We start from the raw sequence: 24,740 nt of genomic DNA, 5'->3' as shown, positions 1-24,740 counted from the left end.
CGAGTAAATGAATTGTTTATCCTTGCAATGGAGTACTCCTCCGCTCTGAAAACAGACTGATGGGGTGACTCACGTGAGATGTCAGGTGACACGACTCACACGAAGCCAGGCACAAAAGACACATACAGAGGTGGTCGAAACCAACCTAAGGAGCCAGAGGTTAGGAAAGGGGCACCCCTAGTGCCTGGAACGTTTGATTTCTCCATCTGAGTGAGGCTGCACAGGGGAGCCTCAGGCAGGTGGGCTTTCCGTGTGCACATTACACTTCGAAAAATTAAAGAAGAAAAAAGTCTAGGTCAAAGGAAGCCATGCGAGTGGGAGGGGGTGACTCTTCCTTTTTTTTTTTGAGAGACAGAGTCTCACTTTGTCACCCTCGGTGGAGTGCTGTAACGTCACAGCTCACAGCAACCTCCAGCTCTTGGGCTTAGGCGACTCTGTAGTCTCAGCCTCCGGAGTTAGCTGGGACCACAGGTGCCCGCTGCCGGGGACTCTTTCGCTCGGCCTAATGATGCGGGTGGGGCAGGCGCACGGAATCCTTCCAACCCCTACACAGGCATTTCCCTCCACTAGACACTGGAGTTCATGGGCAGGAAGGCCCCTGTCCTTGGAAACAGCTTTCTGAGCTCTGGAGAAAACGCTTCTGCGGCAAGGAAGGAGCGCCGGGCGACCGGGGGGCGGGGGAGAGGGGGCGGCCTGCGGGCGGGACAGCGAGGGCTGAGCCCTCCGGGAAGCCACCACCCGCGTTTCCGGACCTCCGTGTTCCCATTCACAACACGACAAAGCTCCTTGTCCTCCCCTTCCCTGAGAGGGACAGCCAGAAGGGCAGGACGCTTCCGCCATAGATAGCAAAGTGGGCAGCGCGCCTCTAAGGGCTGGTGGTCAGCCGGTGCGCTGGGCTCACGACCAAAGCGCTGCCCCCGGGAGCCCGCGAGCCCGTGCGGTGGCAAACGGGTTCAGCTACAGCCCCAGAGACTCGGTCTGTGGGGAGGGGAGGCTCTGAGGTACGTCATACATTTCTATGGCTCTAAAATCAGGGTTAAAAAGTTTAATTTGAAAAACTTGTTCCCCGTCCGTGCTAACTCTGTTCTGCTCTTTGTAAGTCTGACAGCTTGATGGGAAGCCAAAAAGGAGCTGTGCTGCCCTGTTCTCTACCTTGCTTTCCTTCCTCCCTCCCTTCTTTTCTTTTTCTTTTTCTCCCCTCTTCCACTTTCTTCTTCTAAGTGCAGTGAGTCCTGCAGACTGTCCCCAGGCTGCCTAGAAAGCTTCACCACTTTTTCTGACAGCTGCCTCCTGGTGCTCATGGGGGCGCCCATGTCCTTTTAAACTGAGCCCCTGTAGATAGAAGGTGGGTTGCACGTGTGCCATGTTGTACTCAAGCAGGGGTATCTGTAGGGTAAGCATCCCCTGTTTGTGTCACCCAGACCTAACCTCTACTGACCCTCCACCCCACAATGGCTACATGCCCAGCCCACTGGAAAGTGACGTGTGGTCCTCACTTCCTGGCTCCCTCTCCCTCTGAGTGACCCGCTGGAGACGCCACATGAGGGAGGACTTCACCTGGCCTGATCTCCCTCCTGGCACAGCCCCTTTGATGGTAGCCGTATGGCTCTCAAGAACCAGACCACAGAAGTTCAGTGATTGCTACAGTCACATTGACCTGCAAGGAGCTGTGAGATTTCTCAAAGGGCCTTGGGCCTCAAGGCCCTCAGGCTGTGATGATGCTCTGGGTTCCTGCATTGGCCTTGAGAGAGCCTGGGGGTAGCATCTGATGTGGGAGCTGGGCCCCATGCAGAAACTCGGCTTAGGCGTGGACCTTGCTCACTGCACTGCCAGCCTGTGGCCTCTCTGGCTGAAGGATGAGGCCCCCATGTGAGGGCCTTGTGTGAGAAAGTAATTCCTGTCCTGTGTGAGAAACTAGTGTCCTAGGCTAATGGGTGAGCTCCACGTCCCAAATGCATGTCTGCAACCCAAGCACGAAGCCCATTTTCTAACTTGCATGTGAAATTCAGGCCCTAGGTCCTTGGTGGAAACTGCCTCTAAGACTTTATTAGGTCAACAAGAAATGAGCGAGGGAGTTGGGGGGGTCATGGGTGGTGGTGGGGTACACCTTTTGGGGGCAGAACACTATTATGGGAGGGTCTTTATCTGACACAAGCAATCAATGTAACTTAGTTCTTTGTACCCTCAATGAACCCCCAACAACAACAACAACAAAAAAAAGAAAGAAAGAAAGAAAAAAAGAAAAGAAAAAAATATTCATCATGCCCTCCTCACTCCAGGATCCAGGCTGAAGTGACAGCTGCCATTCCCAAGTAGCCCACAGGGGGGTGCTGCTTCTGCCCCACTGTCCAGTCTTCACAGATGAAATGTGAGTAGCTGTGGCAGCTTGTGCTCTCTCCCCTACCACAAGTCTGGCAAGTTCTGAAGGCGCTGTCACTTCAGCCTGGATCCTGGAGTGAGGAGGGCATGAAACAGAGACCTACCTGAGTAGGAAATGAAACTTGCTGCTCTCCATCAGAAGGATTTGGGGGTCACTTGTTAGGTAGTTGCTGCTCTGTGCCAGATGAATGCTCTGTGCAGCAGACACAGAGCACAGGGCAGGACAGAGGAGCTATACTCCTGCAAAAACAGGGGCACCTGAGGGGTGAGCATGCGCCCACAGAAGATCCGGCAGGTTGAAGAGTTCTGTCTCCAGCTCGCTAAGGCGGAGGCGTCTGTGAGATCCAAAGGGACAGTCAGGTGTGTGGTTGGATGTGTCAATCCACAGTGTATAAGAGAAGAGGCTCACCACATGAACTGGGGACACAGAATGCAAGTAGGAGCCAGGTATTGTGAGGAAAGCAGGTTGCTCACACTGCCTCTGGAAATCCACAAAGTCTTGCTAGGGGGGAAGGGAAGAGGCCAGGAGGAGTCTTAAAATAATGCCTGGAAAATGGATTCAGGCTTTTTTTTTTTTTTGTAGAGACAGAGTCTCACTTTATGGCCCTTTAGAGTGCCATGGCATCACACAGCTCACAGCAACCTCCGACTCCTGGGCTTAAGCGATTCTCTTGCCTCAGCCTCCCGAGTAGCTGGGACTACAGGCACCCGCCACAACGCCCAGCTATTTTTTGGTTGCAGTTCAGCTGGGGCCGGGTTTGAACCCGCCGCCCTCAGTATATGGGGCTGGCTCCTTACTGACTGAGCCACAGGCGCCACCCACTTGCTTACAGGCTTTTTTTTTTTTTAATTAATGAAATAGAGATCCCTGATAATTGGAGGACTTGGGGACATCCAGGTTAGAATTGGTCACATCCCAGCCCACCCCCTGACTTAGAGCAGTGCCTAAAAATCAGGCCTATCCCTGAAGGTGTGCATGCTGATTTGGGGGGGTGTGTGATATGTGTGTTATAAAAAATCTATTATTTTATATTTGCTAATTTTTTTAGTTACTCTCTGTTTATGGCATGTGATACTTGTTTTCCATTTGCAGCAATGATATAAACAAATTTGAAAAGGATAAACAAAGCCAGTAATTTGATTGAAAGAAAAGTTTTAATAATTGTACATACAGCATACAAATATGCCATAAAATTGAATGACTTAGAAACTCTGCCTTAAAGGTAAATATTGGTACCTGCATAAAGCAGATGAGAAGCCAGGGAGGTAGAGTGTGCTGTGAAGTTTGTAGCCTGGCCCAGGGCTCATTCTGGTCATTCTGCTGCTGAGACTCAAAGCCAAGCCTGGCATGACAGTCCAGACCCTGTGAGGGACTGACCTAGTGAGGAGTCCAGGGCTGGAGTCCAGGGCTCCCCCAGTGACAAGTAGTGCTCAGGGCCCCTGGGCACAATGCCCTTCACATCCTCACCCACCAGCTGCTCTCCCAGAGAGACACCAGCAAGCACTTTGACATACTTTGGAAATACCTCTGGCCTCACCATGTTAATAATGAACAAAGTGCCCAGCTGTGGAAGTGAGCCATACGGGGCCTGAAAAATCAGCATTCTATGTATGAAAATATTTGATGATGGGCGGCGCCTGTGGCTCAGTCAGTAAGGCGCTGGCCCCATATGCCGAGGGTGGCGGGTTCAAACCCAGCCCCGGCCAAACTGCAACCAAAAAATAGCCCGGCGTTGTGGCGGGCACCTGTAGTCCCAGCTGCTCGGGAGGCTGAAGCAAGAGAATCGCTTAAGCCCAGGAGTTGGAGGTTGCTGTGAGCTGTGTGAGGCCACGGCACTCTACCGAGGGCCATAAAGTGAGACTCTGTCTCTACAAAAAAAAAAAAAAAGAAAAAAAAAGAAAATATTTGATGGGAATTTTGACAAACAGTTTGGGAAAGACTAGGATTGGAACAGCAATTTGTGGGAATAAAACTATGGCCAAAATGTTCAAATTGTTTTTTTGTTGATATGCCCAATGACAAAATTATTTCAGTAGGAAGACTTGGCCAAGACTTCCTGAAAGCTGAATACTCATGGGCCTTCTCAGGACCTGCGCTGGGTCCTGGAGCCAAAAGGGAAGGACTCAGCAGAGAAAGTTCCACCTGGTGAGTGGGCGTTCATCTTCCCCAGGTGGCCTGGAGACCTGGTGACCAGGAGACTCTTGGTTATGTGAGAAGGATCTGAAAAAACCAGCCTATGTACTAGAACCCGGACTCAGCCCCAGATCACGGTATTCCCTCTGTCATTCACTTGCGTGACACTGACATCCACCTGTCCTCTGAGCTTTAGTTTTCTCATTCACAGGGTGGGGTAGAAATGCAAGACAGGGACACATTTCTCCTCTGTAGCCTGGACATGGGGCTGGGCACGGGCTGGACTTCATCTCCCTGGCAGCCTGGTTTTCGCTGTATGGACAGGTCGATGATTGCAAACAATCAAAATTGCTTCTGGTTGACTGGAGCATGCAACAAAGAGGGATTTGGTAGCTCTCAGAATCAAAGAAAAAATGAAAAATCTCTGTTTATGAGCCAGAGTGAGGGCAATTCCCACTAAGGAACTGTGGGATGCTCTTCTCAGCTATTTCCACCCTGGCACTGCTCTGCTGAGATTCAGGGTACTGGGGCCCAGAGTTTGACAGTGTGGCCTGTGTCACAGGGCTTTGCTTAGGACATGCCTTGGTTGATTGTCACACCAAGACTGCATGTAATATGGACTTGTGGTTCCCAGAGCAACAGCAGTATCCCAGTAGTGGGACTGGCTATAAGGAGAGTGAAATAAACAACAGCAAAAGTACATGTGTGTGTGGCCAACCACAACTGCATGGTGGAACCCAACTTATCTTCTGCACAAGCCACCCCATCCATTTTGTGTCTTTCAGAGCCATAGAGGACAATCCATCTACCCATGAGTGATCACAGTATCAAAAGCATGTAAGTGTCCCACTGGCACCCATCTCTATGTCCTCCAAAGTGCTTTGTGATCACAGGTCCTCTCGTTTCTAGTCTCTTGTTGGCTCTTCACAACATATTTGCACCCTGACAAGGCAGGGGACCCCCTCATTTCCAGGACTCTGCAGAGGTTCAGACAAGGGAAGAGAGAAGAAAGTGAGTCACCTGGGGTCATAGGCTTGCAGGTGATGGAGCTAGGACCACACTCACTAATTGCAAAAGTTTTCCTGTTTATTGTTCTGGGTTTTCTGTGGATCATAATCATATTTTATCTTTTCCAACAATTGTGCATTCTATTTTGTTTTTATTTTATTTCATTACTCAAACATTCTACAATAAAAATGACAGCTGATGTTTATTTCCTGGACTTGCTGAGTGTGCCTCTTGAGGAGCCCTGCCATAAAGCATGATGTGTAAAGTGCTTAGGACAGCACCTGGCATGCAGTTGGTGCTGCCTAGGTGGTGTATCACCATCTCTCCATTGTCCAGTGCCCATCTGCCTCACAAGCACAGCCAGCCTCCAGCCTCCCTCCCATGCCCTAGACATGGGGGTAGCTCAAGAGGGCTTTGATTTTGTTTGATTCCATCATTTCTGCCTATGGTGTGGACTCAGTAAACCTCTATTGACTTAAATGTATGCCTGAGCTTTGCACAGTGGCAATATGGTAGCCAGGTATAATTATTGCTAATTGAAACATTTTTCCAATATCCCTTTGTGATGACTTGCAATATTGTTGATATTGGCAATTTTTGATAATCTCTATAGAGACTGAATAAAAACTTTTAAACAATGTGTGCCTGAATGAATCAGTGGACAGAGGGCCAGCAGTTCTTCCTGGGGCCTCATGGCTGGAGGAAACGCGTGCAGCAGAAGCAGTGATGTTCTTAAAGCAAAGGGTAGACAGTCTCTAAAGATGGCCACCACCAATTCCTTCCCACCCTGTCTGCACTTGGTGTTCCTTACGCCAAGAAGTAGCACCTTTGTCTTGAGTTCTTGAATCTGAACTGGCCTTAGTGACTTGCTTGACCAAAGGATTGTGGTGGGAATAACGTTCTGAAACTTCTGAGGCCAGGCTGCAAGGCTTCACCCTGTGTCTCTTGATATGCTCACTCTGGGAACCAGTCATTCTTGGATTGCTCCTTCTCGGAATCCACCCGTTGCACTGTAAGAATCACAAGCCACATCAAGAGGCCATGTATGGGTATGCTAGGCAGGAACCCCCCCCTGAGGTTCCAGGTGACAGTCAGTATCAGCCTCCAGCTCTGTGATTGGATGTCCAACCCAGCTGAGCCTTCAGATCCCAGCCAGCAACTGACTGCAACCACATAAGAAACCCAAAAAGAGGGTGCATGTGAAACTTAGTAAGTGTGGAATATAAATGTCTTAACACAATAACTAAGAAAATGTCAGGAAGACTATGTTAACCAGTGTGATGAAAATGTGTCAAATGGTCTATAAAACCAGTGTATGGTGCCCCATGATCGCATTAGTACACAGCTATGATTTAATAAAAAAAAAAAAAAAGAGACCCAAAAAGAAACTACTAAGCCCAGTCAATCCACAAGGTCTTTAAATAATAATGAACTATTATTTTAAGCCATTATATTTTAGGGATGGTTTAAAAAAAACAGTACCAATACTGTACATCACTTCCCTTCTCAGGATCCAGCAGTGAACACCCAATTCACTGGCCAAGAACCAATAATGTTAGCAAAGCAGAGAAATATAGTCCTCCCTCAAAGGGAAGTAGCAAGCATCCAGGAAGAATGACAAGGGAGTTAAGTGGCTAGGTATAATATAAACACAGCCATAAGTTGCATATGTCACTTTATATGCATAATATAAACACTTAAGCCATAAGTTGCATACTAGCAATAAGCCTTTACAAAATAAAGTGAATAAGAATCCCTTTCGCAACTATGGTAACAGAAATAAAGTATATAGAAACTACATTAACACCTAGATACATTCTAGTACCTGGTATACTCCCCAGGAGGCTGTGAGAGGTTTGTAATGAGCTCATTAGCAGAGATTGCATACTGAAAGATTTCTGGCAAAATTGCAAATGGGAAGATTGCTTCTGCCAAATGACTACAAATGTTCTTTCGAACTATTAAAAGGTTGCTACCTATGTGCTGAGGTTGGGATAAGATGGTGAAGTAGGATGGCTGGTCTCCCTGAAGTCAGCTGCAAGCAAAGGGTGGTCAGGACTGAGAGTTGGCTCCCACAGGCACAGCTGATGGGCAGCTCTGCGGAGCTGACCTTGCTCTGGGTGCCCAGCCTCAGTCACAGCAGATGACCTCCAGGGGAGGTAGATGTCCTTCAGGGAAGTGTCTCTGACATCACTTCCTCTAGAAATATGCTTAAATAAACCACAGCATTCACCCGTGACACTGAATGGACATGTGGGAATTCCTGACCTTTGGGAGTGAGACTAAGCGGCAGATTATCTTTCTAGAAAGGATCTTGTGGATTCACAGGACATATGAATGGCACCTCTGATGCCTACTGACTTTGGTAATCTTGTCCCCAACCCCAAGCTGAGAAAATCCTATATTTTAGAGGTGTGAATGACAAGGGGAGGGAAGAGGTAAGTGAGACAACCCTTTCCCAGGTGCACACTTCCGTTCAGGTATGCCATGTCCCAGGTGTTTCCTTCCCCAGTTGTTCTGTTCCCTGGTGCCCCCTTCACCAGGTGCCCCCTTCCCCAAGTACACCTTTCCCCAGGTGCACCCTTCCCCGGGTGTGCCCTTCCCCAAGTACACCTTTCCCCAGGTGCACCCTTCCCCGGCTGTGCCCTTCCCCAAGTACACCTTTCCCCAGGTGCACCCTTCCCCGGGTGTGCCCTTCCCCAAGTACACCTTTCCCCAGGTGCACCCTTCCCCGGGTGTGCCCTTCCCCAAGTACACCTTTCCCCAGGTGCACCCTTCCCCGGGTGTGCTCTTCCCCAAGTACACCTTTCCCCAGGTGCACCCTTCCCCGGGTGTGCCCTTCCCCAAGTACACCTTTCCCCAGGTGCACCCTTCCCCGGGTGTGCCCTTCCCCAAGTATACCTTTCCCCAGGTGCACCCTTCCCCGGGAGCACCCTTCTCCAGGTGTGCCCTTCCCCAAGTACGTCCTTCCCGGGGTGTGTCCTTTCCCAAGTGGTGTTTGCCTTCCTCACCTTCTTTATGATTCTGCTCAGCTATCACTCTATCATGAAGCTTCCCTTCCCACACTGTCTAAAATGTGACCTCCCTCAACTTTCCCTTACCTTTCCCCTACTTCATTTTGTCTAGGGCACTGAGATAGGCCTGGCACACTTAGGTGTGCAGCACACACTTACGAAGAGGATGAATAGATTAGATGTGTCTGTCTCCTTTCCCTGATTTGAACTTTTAGAATGCCCCAAGGCTAACACATAGCAGCCACCTGTTTAAATGTTAGTTGATCTCAGTGACCCATACCATCCACGAAGGCATTGTGAAGACACTAGTAACTTCATGAAATTCAGAAACACCTTCACCAGAAGGGTTTTTCCGGTGTATCCCTGGTGGGGAGCTCCCTGTGCCAGCTGTGAAGCTCTGTGCCTCACAAAGAAGCAGCTCATTAGAAAGTGACCTTGCTGGGCCGTATGGGATCAGTAGTGAGATTTCTCAGGCCCACAGCACCAATCCTGAACTTGGCATGCACAATTCTGACTGCTTCAGCATTCATCACCAGAGCCTGTAACCCTTGGGCCTCACTCCTTCCCTTTCTCAGCCTCACTCCTGTCTTGGGCCAGCAGGTCCTGCAGGGGGGTCTGTCCTCCCTGCCTGGCCTGGGCCTTCTGCAGCCTGGGGGCAGGTGGGGGACTACAGCCAAACCACCCAGGGATAGGTTCCCGGGGCACAGGCTCCTGCTCACAGCAGAGGAATATCTAGGGCATGCATCTATTTGTGTATTCATTAGCTCACTCTGGAACTATCTTCGAGTCCTTCCCCCTGCAGACACTCTGTGGTGCTGAGACATGAAGCCGAGTCAATAGACATCCACGCTGGGCCCTGCAGTGGGGAAGAGGGTCCTGAGCAATCAGCTCACAAATGCAGGGCACTGGACACATGGTGGCTCCTGTTGTGCATATCTCTCCTCTGGTTTCTTTTGTTCTCCCATGAGCTTCTGTCACCTCCAAGGAGGGACAGAATTCAGCAAGGCCATCATCAGTTTCTAGGCTTTTTAACTCAAGACCTCTTTTCCAACTTTCACTAGTCAAGAGAGGCTAGGTTGTGCTGCAGTAACAAATTGATCCTCAAATCTCAGGCATTACACAGCCCAGGCTTCTTGCCTACTTCCCCAAACATGCTGTAGGCTCTGGCTCTCTAAGACAGTCTCTTCTAAGCAATGGCTCAGGAGTCCCTAAAGCTATGTCTGGGACCCACCATCTCTCTATGAGGACAGAGCTAGAGGTGGGTGCAGACTCTTAAATGTTTCAGCTTTGAGGTGACATTTATTCTCACAGCCTTTCGCTGTGAATGGGGAACATATGGGGAAGTGGGAAGTTTCAAGTGCAGATGTAGGGAACACAGATATTTGGGAGTAAAAAAATCTCTGCCACCACCTCTCATGAAATAAATATCCTAAAGCATGTGGGGGTGAGGAAGAAGGGCAGATCCACTCACTGCAGAGATGCCCAAGGGTACGGGCAGCAAGTCCTCTGACCACATGTGACCAGCTGGTCTCCTCAGCACCCAGCACCCCATGGATGGCAGTGTGTGTGTGTGTGTGTGTGTGTCTGCACTTGAGTAAGATAGGAGTCTGTAAGCCCAAATGAAGTGTGCTGTGCTGCCCTGCTGAGGCTGCAGTGGCAACAACCCATGCTGAATGGACCCAAGCACTGAGACCAGCACCACAAGGGAAAGGGACCAGGTGCTGTGGGAAGGCAGGCAGGATAGACATTGTGAGAAAGTAGCCTTCAGGATGGGGCCTGGAGGATGAGGAAGAAAAAGAGACAGGGATTATCAGGGAGAGGTTCGTGAGTGACACTCAAGGAGCAAAGAGGGGCATGAATTGAGGTTGTCAAGGTAACCACAGCAGGTGAGTTGTTGCCTGAACAATGGCTTGGGCATGATTGGGATCAGGAACGAACACAGCAGCCTTCCTGCCAAGGCCAGCCTTGGGTGACTGGCAGCTTCATCTGTCCGTCCGAAGTGGGGGAATCCACCCATCCACCCTGTCTTCCACTGGTCAAGAGTGTCCTCACTTCTGGATTGCTCATTGACCTCCTAGTGAAGCATCAGGGAAGCCCTTGGATGGGAGGCAGAAGGCTGGAAGAAGAGGTCAGGCAAGGCCACCCCCCACCTCCACCCTACTTGGGGAAGAGAGCACAGCGAAGGCCATGTTTCAAACAGCCAGATGTCTCAATGCTAAGTAAAGCATCGTCTGCTTTGTACCTTGACAAATGTATTTCTAGAATGACCTGGAAGGCCAGGTTGAGTGGAAAATGGAGACATCTAAGATGGTGACACCATCTGAGGCTTCCAGGCCCCTTTCAAGAAGCAGAAATGGGGAAGTGAATCTGCCTTTATGTTTATTTTCCTTCATTTCAACTTTTAAAAGAAGTTATGGGATTTGTGTGGTTGACATACATCCTGTCACTCCTCAGTCCTCATCTAGACCTTCCTTGGAGTCTTCCAGACGCAACTGCAGGCTGCAGCTTGGGTGAAGCATTCCTCGTTACACTCTGTATCACTTGAATAGAATTTGGCTTTTTACATTGGGCAGCCATACACATTTATGTTGCTGCATTAATTATTCTTAACTGTTCTCTATCTATCCTAACTTTAATTCGTGAAAAATGCTTTAATTCCCCAATATCTTTAGAATCCCACTTAGTTACACATCACAGGGTGGGTCCTCATCCCTTTGCTCCATCTCCTCATTGTCTGGGGGGCTGGTGATGACTGCATTTTAAAGTTTGCTTTATTTTTAATGTACTTACCTGTACTTATTTTTCCAAAAGGCCCCATCCAGCCTGTCAAGTGCATAGATAGCAACATTCTGTCAGTTCCACCTCCTGGACACTTCCATCCCCTGGTGCATGTGGGCCACTTGATGTCCAGGCCTGGCCAGGCATCCCAGGCTGATCTTTGCCTGGCACCCATTTCCTACATCGGAATCTTGCTATTTCTTGGTTCGGACTGTTGTTTCTCTGGGTCCCGTACTCCAGTGGCTTCTGATAAAGAGTGTTGGGGGCAGAGGACACATTTCCCATTCTTATTTGTCTTAAAACTGCTCCTCCCACTCAATACATGTTTCATTTTTAATTGGGAATAAAATTTTTAAAATTAAATTCCTCAATTAATTCTGAGTGTAGCGGATCTTGCTTTTAGGAACTCTTGTTATTTGCATCCCCATTTCTTTGTGTTTGGTTTTCAGGGTCTTCTTCCCTGTCACTGGGGACACGTCCTCATCTAGTCATCTTCATGCTCAACATGGGTCCTTTCCTCCCGTGCATCTTGCTCCTTTCAAGTCTTACACGCAGCAGGCGGAACTTCTCATCCACTGGTGTCAAGTGCCAGGGGATGGTTCAGAAGGCACAGCGCCGGGACTGCCTGAGAACATCTCAGTTCAGTACTCTGTCTGTTTCCTATGTGGGGCTAACAAATGAAAAAGGGTACACTGAGTGGAAGGATGACTAGAAAATTTGTCCTTTATTAACCTGGCAATTGCACAACAGCTTTATAGTCAAATAGTTTAGACTTCACTTCTTGGGTCAATTGGGTTGATTCTCTAAACCTTTTATCTTTTATATTTTATTTTCTATTTCGTCATCATCTTGATTGAATCTTTGGAAGGTATGTCTAGCTTTATATTCCAAATCTTCTATTGAATGTCATATTGCACTTATCTAATTATATTCCTAGAATCTTTCTTGTTCCAAATTTTTCTTTTTTTTAGACTGAGTCTCGCTCTGTTGTCCTGGATAGAGTGCTGTGGCATCATAGCTCACAGCAAAATCAGATTCCTAGGCTCAAGCAATCCTCTTGTCTCAGCCTCCCAAGCAGCTGGGATACAGGTGAGCACCGGACTAATTTTTCTATTTTTAGTAGAGATGGGGGTCTCACTCTTGCTCAGGGCTGGTCTTGAACTCATGAAAAGCAATCCACCTGCCTTGGCCTCCCAGAGTGTTAGGATTCTAGGCTTGAGCCACTGTTCTTGGCCCAGAATTATTTTTTTATTGGGATTAAAGTGGTTAAGTAAAATATTCAAGCCTAAATTTGAACCGAGAGTTTCAGTATCAACTTTTGATAAATTCTGTCTTATTAAAAGTGTTCTGTAGCTTTGAGCAGTGAGCATACCATGTACATATTAATTTTATAACTGGGGGGCAGTGCCTGTGGCTCAAAGGAGTAGGGCACCGGCCCCACATGCCGGAGGTGGTAGGTTCAAACCAAGCCCAGGCCAAAAAATCTGCAAATAATAATAATTATTATTATTAAATATAAATATAAATAATAATTATTATTTTGTAATTGGGGGATGGCAGGTTTTGGAGAAAGGGGTAATTACTGACCTGGGGTAGCAGATACAGAAAATGCCCATCCTCTCATATCAGACAGCAAGGAACTTCCAAACCCCATAGGAGGCCACTGTGTCCAAGAGCTTCACTGAAGAGGCTCTACTATCCAAAGACAGGAGAATTGAATCGCAGGAAATAAAGGAAAATGACAGTAACACACTGAAGTATATAAAGCAGATCAAATTCCTTGAGTTCATAATAGCACTAAAAAGCTTTGACCACCTTTGCAAGGTGTTAGTGAAAACTTGGAAATAAAAGAATGAATCTAGGCAATGAATATCAATGGCCACTAACACCACAGAGGGAGACAATCAGAGGTGTGTGCATCCTGATGAAGCGCCAGCGTAGTTACCACGTGAGCAGCACATGCCCACAGACACATGCAACCTGGACGGATCTGACCACACCTTTAGCCCTAGCAACAAAGGCACAGGAAACACAAAAGAGGGAATCAGAGAACCATAACAAAAGGCCTCAACCACACATCTAGCAGAAAACTCTCCAGGGCAGTGTACTTTGTTTCTTCAGCGAATAAATTGTGGAGAATTGAGAGAGAGTGGCTGGGCATGGTGGCTCACACCTGTAATCCTAGCACTCTGGGGAAGCCAAGGCAGGTGGATTGCTTAAGCTCATGAGTTCAAGACCCTGTCTCTCCTAAAAATAGAAAAACTAGCCAGGTGTTGTGGTGGGCACCTATCGTCTCAGCTACTTGGGAGACCGAGGCAGGACGATTGCTTGAGCCCAAGAGTTTGAGGTTGCTGTGAGCTGACACCTCAGCACTGTACCTAGGGCAACAGAGTGAGACTCTATCTCAAAAAAAAAAAAAAAAAAAGAAAGAAAGAAAAGAAAAGAAATGACAGAACTTATAGGTTAAAAGAGACAAAAAGGTGTATCAACAAATTACAAATATCCAATGTGTGGACATGATTTAGGCCTATGAAGTGTAAGGTGTACTGAATGTGGCAATTGGGGAATTATAACACATACTGGATGTTTCATGACGTTATGAAGTTGTTATCAATCTTTGGAAGTGATGATATGGTTGTTTCTTAAAAATAATTTTCTTTTGAATTTTATCTATTGAAATGTGTGTATTACAGATGAGATGACATAATGTCTGGTTTGTGATTCAAAATAATCTAAGCAAATGGGTCCCAGGGCTTAGGATGAATTTTCTAGTGACATCACAGATGTCCAGTAACTTTGACTTGGGAGTGATGACTGGAAATGGCCCTGTCATGATGACAAAGACACCTGTGTCAAAGACAGATGAGGAGTTTTAATAAAATTGCTCTGTGGGAAACAATGAGTCAGATTCCCTATCCACTGACTTCTAACAATGTCCGTAATGCTTGAACAATGAGAAGAGGTTTGTAGGGCAGGAACAGGACTCTGATTTGGCAAACAAACAAAACATCATTTATCTCAGGGAAGTCCAAAAGGGCAAGTGTGTTATTAACTTTTTCACTCCTCATTTTGTATTGCTTCACATTTTTTAATGAGTACATATTAATTTCATGATTACTTTCTAGCCTTTTTACAATTTTGATATGCAGATATTACGTGTCCAGCTTAACGAGTTTTAACAAAAGCTGTTTAGCTACCACCCCAAACAAGCTAGAGGACATTTTCATTACTCCAGGAAGTTTGCTGGGGCCATCTTCTAGTCAGCCTCCACCTCTGCCCCAGCCTACCCTCTGCTGCACCAGTCACCCTCTGTGCTGACACTTATCACCATAGATGGCTTTCATCTGATCTCAAACATACTATAGACAGAATCACACACCAAAGAGTGCTATGGAATCGACTCGATTTTCCTCTTGTGGCAACTTGCACCTAAATGTCACAAAAATTTGATGAACAAACTTCAGTTTTATGGGGAAAGTTTTACTAGGTGGATCATGACCTAACTGTGAAAGGGAATTCCCTCTCACCTAAGAGAATAAAAACTATTCAAAATTTCTCCTGGCCTCTAACTTAAGCACATTTAAGGGGTGTTCTCTGACTTGCAGCATATAATCCTGGGCCTCAGATTTTTCCTTGATAGTCTCTTCATTGTATGAGCTCACTAAGAGACAGCATCAGAGCCCTTACCATGGGAAGATAGTCACAAATGGGTTTTTACATGGATCCAGCTAAAACTGTGCTTAGAATAGGCCCAGTTTTAGGACCTCTAAATTACACAAAACCTCTCACTGTGTTGATTCGTGAGCATAGCATACTCAAGAATATGGAAGGAACACAGGCCCACCTCACCTTTAGGCATATCCTGTTTAAAAGCAGTAGCAGCAATCAAATTGGTGGAGGTTTTATCTGAGTTGGTCTTAGGGAATAAACTTTCTGTGCAAGCCTCACATACTGTGGGAAGTTTATTAAATTCCAGTAAAACTCAGCATTTTCCAGAGTTTACAAAAACAAATCAAGTTACATTGTGATTGGAATATTTCTTCTTTTTGTGTCACTCCTGTACCTTGGAATAATTCTCATTTCAGCTGAGATAAGATGAAACAACATATTTTATCCCAAACAAACATCACTGCTGAAATTAGTGATTTACAACAACGTATTTCTGATACTTTTACTAAACAATTACAATCTATCACAGGAGATGAGATTTTACAAAGTACTTCTGATGGTATTGCTAATATCTCACCTTTTTCTTTTATGAAAATCTTCTCAACTACTACTGGCATAATCCTACTGGCCTTAAAACTTGGGTCCACAAATCATAAATCAAAAGGCCCATCCAAATTTCTGGAACTATGTACCTATTGGTACGGTAGAGCTCATTCAGAAGCAGATGGCATCTTAGACATAGACAGTTTTCCCGAGATGTTGGAACAAGACTCTTGATCATCATGAGACTCACACACCTTTTAATTTTTCATTGTTTTATGCCTCTTTTTTTTCTTAGCAGAGTAATTCTGCTGTTAGAACTGCATAATCACACAAAATGTCCACTCGGTTGTGCCAAAGTTATGTCTTTCCATCATGTCAGGGGCCACTCTTTAGCCCACTTGGCAGTTGCCTTTAGCACAGGCCTGTTTATTTAGATTGTACTAGTAGACCTGTCAAAATCAGACCTTTCAACCCACACGTTCTTTCTCTTGCTTTGACTTGGCCCAGGCATGGGTTGGTAGACTGCTCATGGGCAGAGCAGGCAGGACTCTGTGGTTTGATACTCACTGTGACACGTGGACAAATACATCAGATATTGTGGAAACTCAGTTATAAAAATATTTGATTAAAATGGGTGGACTCCTCATCTGGCCTATTCTTTGATCTATTTGATTTTAGTTTGGCTCATGGGGACTCTGGGGTAAGGGTCATATTCCAAACTCTTGGTATTCTCGTCCTAATAGTCATAACAGCGATCTCTCTGATGCACTGTGTTTTCTCAACACTTCTAAATGTTTTCATGCAGCCATCTGTCACACGTCAAGTGCTCTTATTTTGGTTGAAATGGCAACTTAAATGTGTAGTCATGAGGACACTGTAACCTGGAATGGGATGTGGAGACTGTAAATCTGAAATGATGGTAGCTGACAATAGTGCTGATGTCCTAAATACTGATGACAGTACTGTGATGTCACCTTCTCACTCAGGTGAGAGCCTGATCGAAAGGGGAGAATTGTTAAGTAAAATGTGGAAGAGGCCATTGATTTTGACTAGGCTCATATAGTGGGCCTAAAGACCAAAGCAATATGGAGTCATCTGTGCTAAACGCAGTGAATTAACTTAGGAATACAGTGGTTCTTTGGTATCCCTGGGGAGCTGGCTCCAAGACTACATGTAGTTACTACAGTTCTCACATGCTCAAGTCCCACAGTTGGTCCTGTGGAAGCCACGAATATGAAAATCTGTCCTGCATAAGCTGGCTTCACATCCTGCAAATGCTATATTTTTGATTTGTGTTTGATTGTGGAAACAGAATCTGCTAACATGGAGGACCAACTGTATTACACTTGATCTTAGCCAAAAGGCCAAGAAGTGATGGACCAACTGTATTTATTAAAAAAATTTGGGACGGCACCTGTGGCTCTGTGAGTAGGGTGCTGGCCCCATATACCGAGGGTGGTGGGTTCAAATCTGGCCCCGGCCAAAAGGCAACAAAAAAATAGCCAGGCATTGTGGCGGGTGCCTGTAGTCCTAGCTACTTGGGAGGCTGAGGCAAGAGAATCGCCCAAGCCTAAGAGCTGGGGGTTGCTGTGAGCTGTGACACCACAGCACTCTACCAAGGGCAACAAAGTGAGAAAAAAGAAAAGAAAAAGAAAAAATTTCACATGTAATTTGACCCGTGCAAATCACATCAGTGTTGTTCCAGGGTCAACTATATTCTCACTTAATAGGTCACTGAGTTTCAGTTGATTATAGCAGCTGATCGCTAGTTACTAGCAGGGAGCCAGTTGATTTAAGTGAGTCAAAATTCTGAGCTGTCATCAGATACGTTGTACTTTTTGCCTCACTTCCATTTCCTATTCTTAAATTCTGTCTAAGCACATAGCAGGCAGGAGCTCTTTAAACCTCTTCTGGTTCTCTGGTTCTGTGGGCTGCCTAATGCACAAATTGTTTTTCTTTTCTCACATAAACTCTCTGATACTTTTAAACTCACTTAAGGTTTGCCTTTTTTTTCTTTTTTTGAGACAGTCTCCTTGGTAGGGAGCTGTGGTGTCAGAGCTCATAGCAACCTCAAATTCTTAGGCTTAAGCCATTCTCTTGCCTTAGCCTCCCAAGTAGCTGGGACTACAGGTGCCTGCCACAATACCCAGCTGTTTTTGTTGTAGTTGTCATTGTTTAGCAGGCCCAGGCCGGGTTCGAACCCACCACCCCAGTGTATGTGGCCGGTGCCCTAAGCACTGAGCTACAGGTGCCAAGCCAAGGTTTGTCCTTTTGAACAGAACTGTCATCACTTGGGACTGCTTTACTTTCCAAGCCACTAATTCAGACATGACCCTCCCTCTGTCTCCATCCTCTGTCTTCTTTTTTTGTCTCTGGTTCAGCTGCTGTGGCCTGACTTCCACAGACCTCTACAATCTCCCTCAGTTGGTCAGCACTGTCTTTGTCCAGCTCAGATTCTGCAGTCCACAACTGCCATTTGATCCTCACTGAAACCCTCTAGGCAAATTGACCGTCTTGGTTAAACCCTGTCATGCCTCTTCCCTGGGGAGCCTCATGGTACTGAGAGGCTCAAAACTGAGAGGGTCTCAAAACAGTCCTCATGTCAACTTGGGACCACCCATCTCAAGTGAGCCTTCACCACTGCCCGGGATCCTCCACCATTCTCCTGTTCCCACGCCCCACAGTGGCCATGCAAACATCTCTCCTTTCCTCCTTCCCACCTCAGCAGATGATCTTAGCTCATTCTTTAGAAAGAGAAGGAAAGCTTTCTCTAGGCTTCTTTCTAGGAAGGGAAAGGTCAGGTCTCCAATTTTGTACCAACATGAAACACAGGTAAAGGAAACCCACCATTCATGTAGCCATCCATTCTTCTATCCACACATCCATCCATCTTTCCATTATTCTGTTTATCATCCACGCATCCATCTACACTCCCTTCCATCCTTCTGTTCTTCCATTTAGCCTTCCACTCATCCATCTACAATCCATCCTTCTATTATTCCGTCTAGCCTTCCACTCATCCATCTACAATCCATCCTTCTATTATTCCGTCTAGCCTTCCACCCATCCATCTACACATCCATCCATCTGCCTTCCTGTCTTTCTGGTACAGTACCTTTGAAGGCTACTCTCTGAATCTGCTTTTGGGTGCCTTCTCCTCTTGCCTTTTCAGGAACCACAGATACTACTAATTCTCCCCCTTTCTTTCTTACACATTCAACTTTTCTTTCTCATCTGAATCCTTCCTGATGCTCTTCACACTCATTGGTCTCCTTCATTATAGATTTTTTCCTTCTCATCATGCCATTGTCCATTTACCTTCCCATTCCCCACCAGACATTTCAAAAGGGCTTGTCCCTGTGTCTTCATCACACATTGGCTTCTCACCCACCCCCATGCTAGTTCTTTCCCATGACTCTGGAAACAGCTCTTAGAGCCATCTCCAAGGGCCTTGTTGCTGCCAGACCTTCCACACACCCTGCCTCCCCCTCTGGACCTCTCTGCAGCTGCCAGCGCTATTGGCCTCCTGTGCCAGGCACGCACCCAGTTCTTGGGCCTCTGGTCCTGCCCTACCATTTCTCATCTGTCTCTTCAGTGCTTCCAACACTTCTGTAGCAACTACTTCCTGTGGGATTCCCTCTACCAAGCGGCTTGAGGTGGGCACTCTCCTGATGGAATGGGGCCAGCTTGTCTGCTGGTCTCTAGTCCACTCCCTGCCCTCCCATGGCCTGCTGCTCAGGGGTCTGACAGGGACTGCACCCACTGTGTTCTCTGCCTCCATTGGGGAGTGCTGGGAGGAGAAAAGAGAGAAGATGGGGTCCTCACCTGGCTTCCCCTTGTGGTCACTGTGTCCCACAACTACAAGGGCACTTCTCTCATCTTTTTTTTTTTTTTTTTTTTTTTTTAATTTGGTCGGGGCTGGGTTTGAACCCACCACCTCCGGCATATGGGACCGGCGCCCTACCCGCTGAGCCACAGGCGCCGCCCAAGGGCACTTCTCTCAAGTAAATATCTCGCTTCTAGGTTCTGCTACATGCCCCATGGTCCAAGCCATCAGGCCTCAGCGGGTTCACAGCTTTGCTGTTGTTGGCTCTGGGGTACCATACCATCCTGTACTCCCTGGACCAGTGCCCACTCCACTGTCTCCTGCTCACCAAGCTCTGTGCCTCGCTTTTGCTCCTGGGTGAGTTCCTCAAACTCAGGCACTTGCTTTTAGAGCCAAGAGCCAGGCTCTCAGCAGCCAGGCCCCAGCCCAGAGTGAGCTGGGACAGAATTTTCAACAAGGCCCAATTGTTCCTTTAAGCTTTTTGATGTTAAATGGTCTTTTAAAATAACATTATAGTGATGGCTGGTGGAAATTCAAATAAGATGAAATTTACCCTCTTAGATGTTTTTAGATACATAGCTTAGTGGAATTAATTAGCACATTTACATTGTTGTGTGACCATCACCATCATCCATCTCAGAACTTTTTTATCTCCCCAAACTGAAACCTTGTCCCCATTACTCCTTACTCCACTTGTCCCCTCCTTCTCCCCTGGCAGCCGCTACTCTGCTCTGTCTCTGTGGACTCAGCTGCTCCAGGGACCTCATGGGAGTGGGATCACACAATGTTTGTCCTTTTGTGCCTGGCTTATCTCACTCAGCATAATATCCACAAGTTTTATCCATGTTGTAGCATGTGCCAGAACTTTGTTCATTTTTAAGGCTGAATAATAGTTCAGGACATTTATTAGTTCTTTTCAGATGTTTTTACTATGTAAAACAAAAAACTGAGAACATAACGTCCACTGAAATATTATCGAAATTGTTGTCCTGGTTATGAAATCAGAATATCTGGTACCAGGACTACACAGGGTAACCCCTGATCCCCTTCTCCACTGAGGCTCCTGTGACCTTGACCTGGCAGCACATCTCTCACCACTGCATGGTAAGCCACATCTTCTCGCTGCTCTTCAGAAATGTCCCATGTCCCCTCCTCCATGCTCCCATCTGAATTGTCTTTCTCATTTTTTTCTAGTTAAATTCTTCCCAGTGTTATAAAGCCTTATGTCCTCAGGGGTGTCCGAAGCACCCAGACCCCTTTTCTTAGTGTCTCCACTGTCTGCAAATTCACTCCCCTTTCCACCTTTAAGTTCTGCTCTGTCGGCATGTTCATCTACCCCACTGGGCTACAAGCACGTGGGGAGAAAGACTGCACCACCTCTCCCCAACTCTCCTCCATTCTCCTTCTGTTCTTCTACAATAAGCTCTGGAGGCTTGGGCCAGCCAGGCACGGGAGTGCAAACATGGAACAATACTGAGGTTTGATGTGACACGGGGTCAACGGGCACTGGCAGGAGACCTGAACTCTGCAACCCCAGCTTAGCTTCTCAGAGGCATTTTGTTTGCATTTCCGGGTCCTCATACGGACTCTGGTCTAAGCTGTAGGAGAGCTGTAGGAAAGCTAACTCACATCTTTACCTCCATACATAAAATCACCCAGTGGACTTTTGAGGGGGAAATGGGAAGGAAAGCCACCCTGAATTCTAGATTTCTGCTGGAGAGTGTTTTTTAGGGTAGGGTGTCAGGTGACACTGTGAGCAATGCACATGTTGAGTAAAAGTCTCTGAATGGGGCATCTCAGGAGCTGAGCAAAGAGGAGCAGTGGTCCCAAATTAAAAAAGGGAAAGTCCAGGTCACTTGCCCTGTCCTCTTTGATTTCCCAAAAGGCCATAGACCTTAAAGTTAATATTTCCTTTGCAGTATACACCCAGTATCCAATTACTGAGTTTCCCCCAAACAAGCTGAATCATTCTTATACAACAGACAGAATCTGTGTTGCCATCCATCTCATCCTTGCACCCCTGAGCTACACTCACCCTCTGTGACACCCCCATCCCTTATCCCACCCAAGGCTGTGAAAGCTCAAAGTGCCTCCCCACAGAGGACCTGGCCACTGCAGTTCAGCCCCAGCAGAGGCCCTCTCTGCAGGGCATGTCCATTCACCCTCACCATGGGTGCCTATCTTACGGCAGGGCTGTGCCGTGCTCTGAGATACACAGATGACATAGACCCTGTCCCTGCCCTCAGGGTCTTGCAGCTAAGAGACAGACAGACATATTGATGGTTACATTAGAGTGTGGTCTCTGCTATAAATAAGGGAACTCCCAAGGGGAGGGCTGGGAGAAGCTTCCCAAAGGAGATAGCACACAAAGCCATCCCTGAGCATGAGCAGGGTTTAGCCAGATGGCATCAAGGGGCAGGGCATTCCTGGCATGGGGAACCAGCTGGTAAAAGAGGGTAACAGTAAGAGGTGTTCAGAGAGTATCGCCTAGTCCTGGACACATGAGCTGGCTTCTGCTACTCTCTGACCTCACTCAAGACTTAGTTTATCTATCTGGTCTATGAATGGATAGATTTAGAAATCACAGTCACTTCTGCCATATTTCACTTATTAGAAGGAAGTTACTAAGTTCATTCCACACTTGAAGAGAGGAGTATGAAAGAGTTTTAAAACTACCACGTCTGCCTACTGGTCACTATTTATGTTTCTCCCATATGCAAAATACACTCAGCCCTCCAAACATCCCCTTACAGCCTCATCCCACTACAGAATCAGCTCAGTGTCAAGAATCTTTGCATCTAAATCAGGTTCAGATGTGGATGAGGCTCCTTGGGCACAGCTGGGGAGTTCCAAGGAGACTGAGATAGTCATTGGTCTCTTGCTGGGGTGAGAGGGAGGATGATATAATTCCAGAAGCTGTGATACAATTGCATTTGAGAAGGGTTCATGAAAGAAAATTAGAGGCTTCCTGTGATGGAGGGATCTGTCCCAGTGGAGCTGTAGTTAGGGAAAGCTTCTCTGGAGATGTAGCACTGCAGTGGGACCTCCCGAGGTGTGAATGGTGTTCCCCTGAGCAGTGAAACATTCATGAGTTGAGGACGGTGGATGCCAGGGACAACAGGGAGACCTGCAGTCTGGAGCTGAAAGAAGAGGGCAGTGCCTAGAAACAGGTTACTGGGTTCCACAGGGTCAGATCAACTCAATCCTGGGTGTCCTGGGGCATGTGGGCAAAATGCTGGCATTAACTCATTCAACAGACATTTATTTAGTAACTACTATAAGTGTGTTTTGGGGAGACAACAGGGACTACATCTCACTAGTTTTCTGCCCTCAAAGCGCTTATGATCTAGTGCAAAAGATAGAGATTAAATAAATAAAGGGACAAAAAAACATCAGATACACAAAACAGGGTGATGTGATCAAGAGGGGCTATGGAACCGGAAATGGCTTCTCTCCTCCAACGAACGTGTGGAGTCTGATAGAGGGGAGGACGACGTGTGTGCTGTGGACACAGACACAGCCAAACAGGTACCTAAGAGGCCTCTCAGAGCAGAGCCAGTGTGAGAGCCTGTGGCTGCAGCAAGCTCATGTGTCCAGCGCTGAATAGCGGCTAGGTGGGAGAGACTCAGGTAGAGAGACTTGGAAGAGAAGAGAAGTCAGCTGCAGGTGTGAGGGGAAGGCACTCCAACTGCAGGTGTGAGGGGAAGGGCACTCCAGGAGCCACCTGGACAAAGGCTGGCACTCAGGAAACAGTGTTCAGATTTACCATTCCCTATATTATTTCTACCTGGCTGTCCCCGCCCAGAGAAGGGCAGAGGATCTGTGGGAGGCAGAGTTGCAGAGTTGACTAGGCTCCCTGAGAGGAAGGGGCGTACAGGGGACCAGGTGGGAGAAAGAGGGAAGAATTGCGCAGAGGAAACCCCGGGTCTGTGGGGAAGGCACTGGGCAGGCAGGTAGGACAGGCAGCTACTGTCAAGGGTCATGCAAGTTCACAGAGGGCAGGGGTCTTGTTTGGCTTTGTCTGTGTCCACAGCACACACACATCATTCTTGAGTGAATGTGTGCCCGGGTGAGTGCCATCACACGCTTTGCAAGGTTCTCCTTTCCCCTGAAGGCTTCCGCCTCAGCAGACACACAGAACTGCCCGCACTGCCGCTGCGTGGGCTTCTCCAAAGCCCCGGGAATTCTTGAGGGGTCCACCGCGGGTCTTCCTGCCCTAAGTCGCGGCGAGCGCAGGCCTCTGCTAGGTAGTGGCATTTGTAGACACCAGCAGGCCCAGAGAGGGTGAGGAACGCGCCCAGCCACAGGGTCACTCGGTGAGTGCCCTCCCCGCCTCCACCCAGCACGAGTTTCTCCCCGCCCGCGGTCCTCCCCTCCGGAGCGGGCCTACTGGCCGGGCTGGTCCCGCCTCCTGGCTGATATCCTCTGTCCCGGGACTGCAGCTCCCAGAGGTCGGTCTGTCCACAACGCCTGCGCCTCCTCCTGAGCCTGGTGAGTCTCAGCCTGCCAGAGAGCGGCGGTTGGAGGGGGGCTCTGGAGGCTCCGGACACCAGCTCAGGGCTCGGGCCCCACCGCGGGGGCTTCTGCGGGGCCCAAGAGTCTCGCCGCGGGGGCGCCGGGCTTAGGATCCGGGTCCAGGATTCTGCTTGAAACAGCTGAGCCTCAACTCGGCAGGGGGTCTTCAGGCTAAAGACCAAGGCGCCTAGGCCAGTCCCTTGATCGAGCCCGCGCCATGCGAGTTATTAGCCCTGACTACAGAAGAGAAAACTGAGGCTCGAGGGCTGGAGGGACAGTCAGTCCCCTGGGCCGGTCACCCCATTCTTGGCACTGGGAATGGTCTCCTCCGATTGGCCAGATCCGGAGGCCTGGCATGGGGGCCGCTTGTGATTGGAGGGGTCGCCGCTCCCGGCTGGGCTAACAGCCCAGCTGCGAGACCCCCACCCCAGGTCCAGTCAGCTGTGTGCAGAGGGAGGCCAGATCCCAGACCCCTGGTGCGGTTCCTGGGGTCCTGCTACTGAAAGCCCGGCTTCCCAGCCCCAGGTTCCCCACTTACCACCTGTCCGAGAGAGGTGAGAGTTCCCGTGAGCTGGAGACAAAACCGAACCTGGAGCAAAGACCGCTGCCTCCAGTTCCAGCGACTTGTCCCCTCCCGCGCCCTGGTGTCTCCTTAACCTTGGGCAAGCTTCCTAAATTCTGAATCTCAGTTTCTTGTCTGTGACAGTGGGAGAGACGATAACTAATAGTCCTCACCTACTAAGTTTGCTTGAGAATTGCAGGAGACTGCCTGAGTCCCGCCCGAGGAAGCCCTGCGTGTCCGCTGCGCTCCTGCTGGCAGCGACCCTCCCAGCGATGGGGGACAACGCTGACATTCCTCGTAGAGACAAGGACA

At 48.1% G+C, this 24,740-nt stretch overlaps 1 protein-coding gene and 1 pseudogene across 1 annotated transcript in view; both read left to right on the top strand.

Annotated features, from left to right (window-relative positions):
• The first annotated feature begins 6,011 nt into the window (after positions 1-6,011).
• LOC128592793 (uncharacterized) lies at positions 6,012-6,137 on the top strand (annotated as a pseudogene).
• A 17,569-nt stretch (positions 6,138-23,706) lies between these two features.
• ALDH1L1 (aldehyde dehydrogenase 1 family member L1) overlaps positions 23,707-24,740 on the top strand; it is a 69,508-nt gene continuing 68,474 nt past the window's right edge. Inside the window, exon 1 of the mRNA XM_053598570.1 lies at positions 23,707-23,842. The gene's annotated coding sequence lies outside the window, so the exon portion shown is untranslated. The remainder of the gene's footprint in view (positions 23,843-24,740) is intronic.

This window comes from Nycticebus coucang, chromosome 8 (genome assembly GCF_027406575.1).
Source record: "Nycticebus coucang isolate mNycCou1 chromosome 8, mNycCou1.pri, whole genome shotgun sequence".
Taxonomy (NCBI): domain Eukaryota; kingdom Metazoa; phylum Chordata; class Mammalia; order Primates; family Lorisidae; genus Nycticebus; species Nycticebus coucang.
This window is presented reverse-complemented; position numbering and strand designations above follow the sequence as displayed.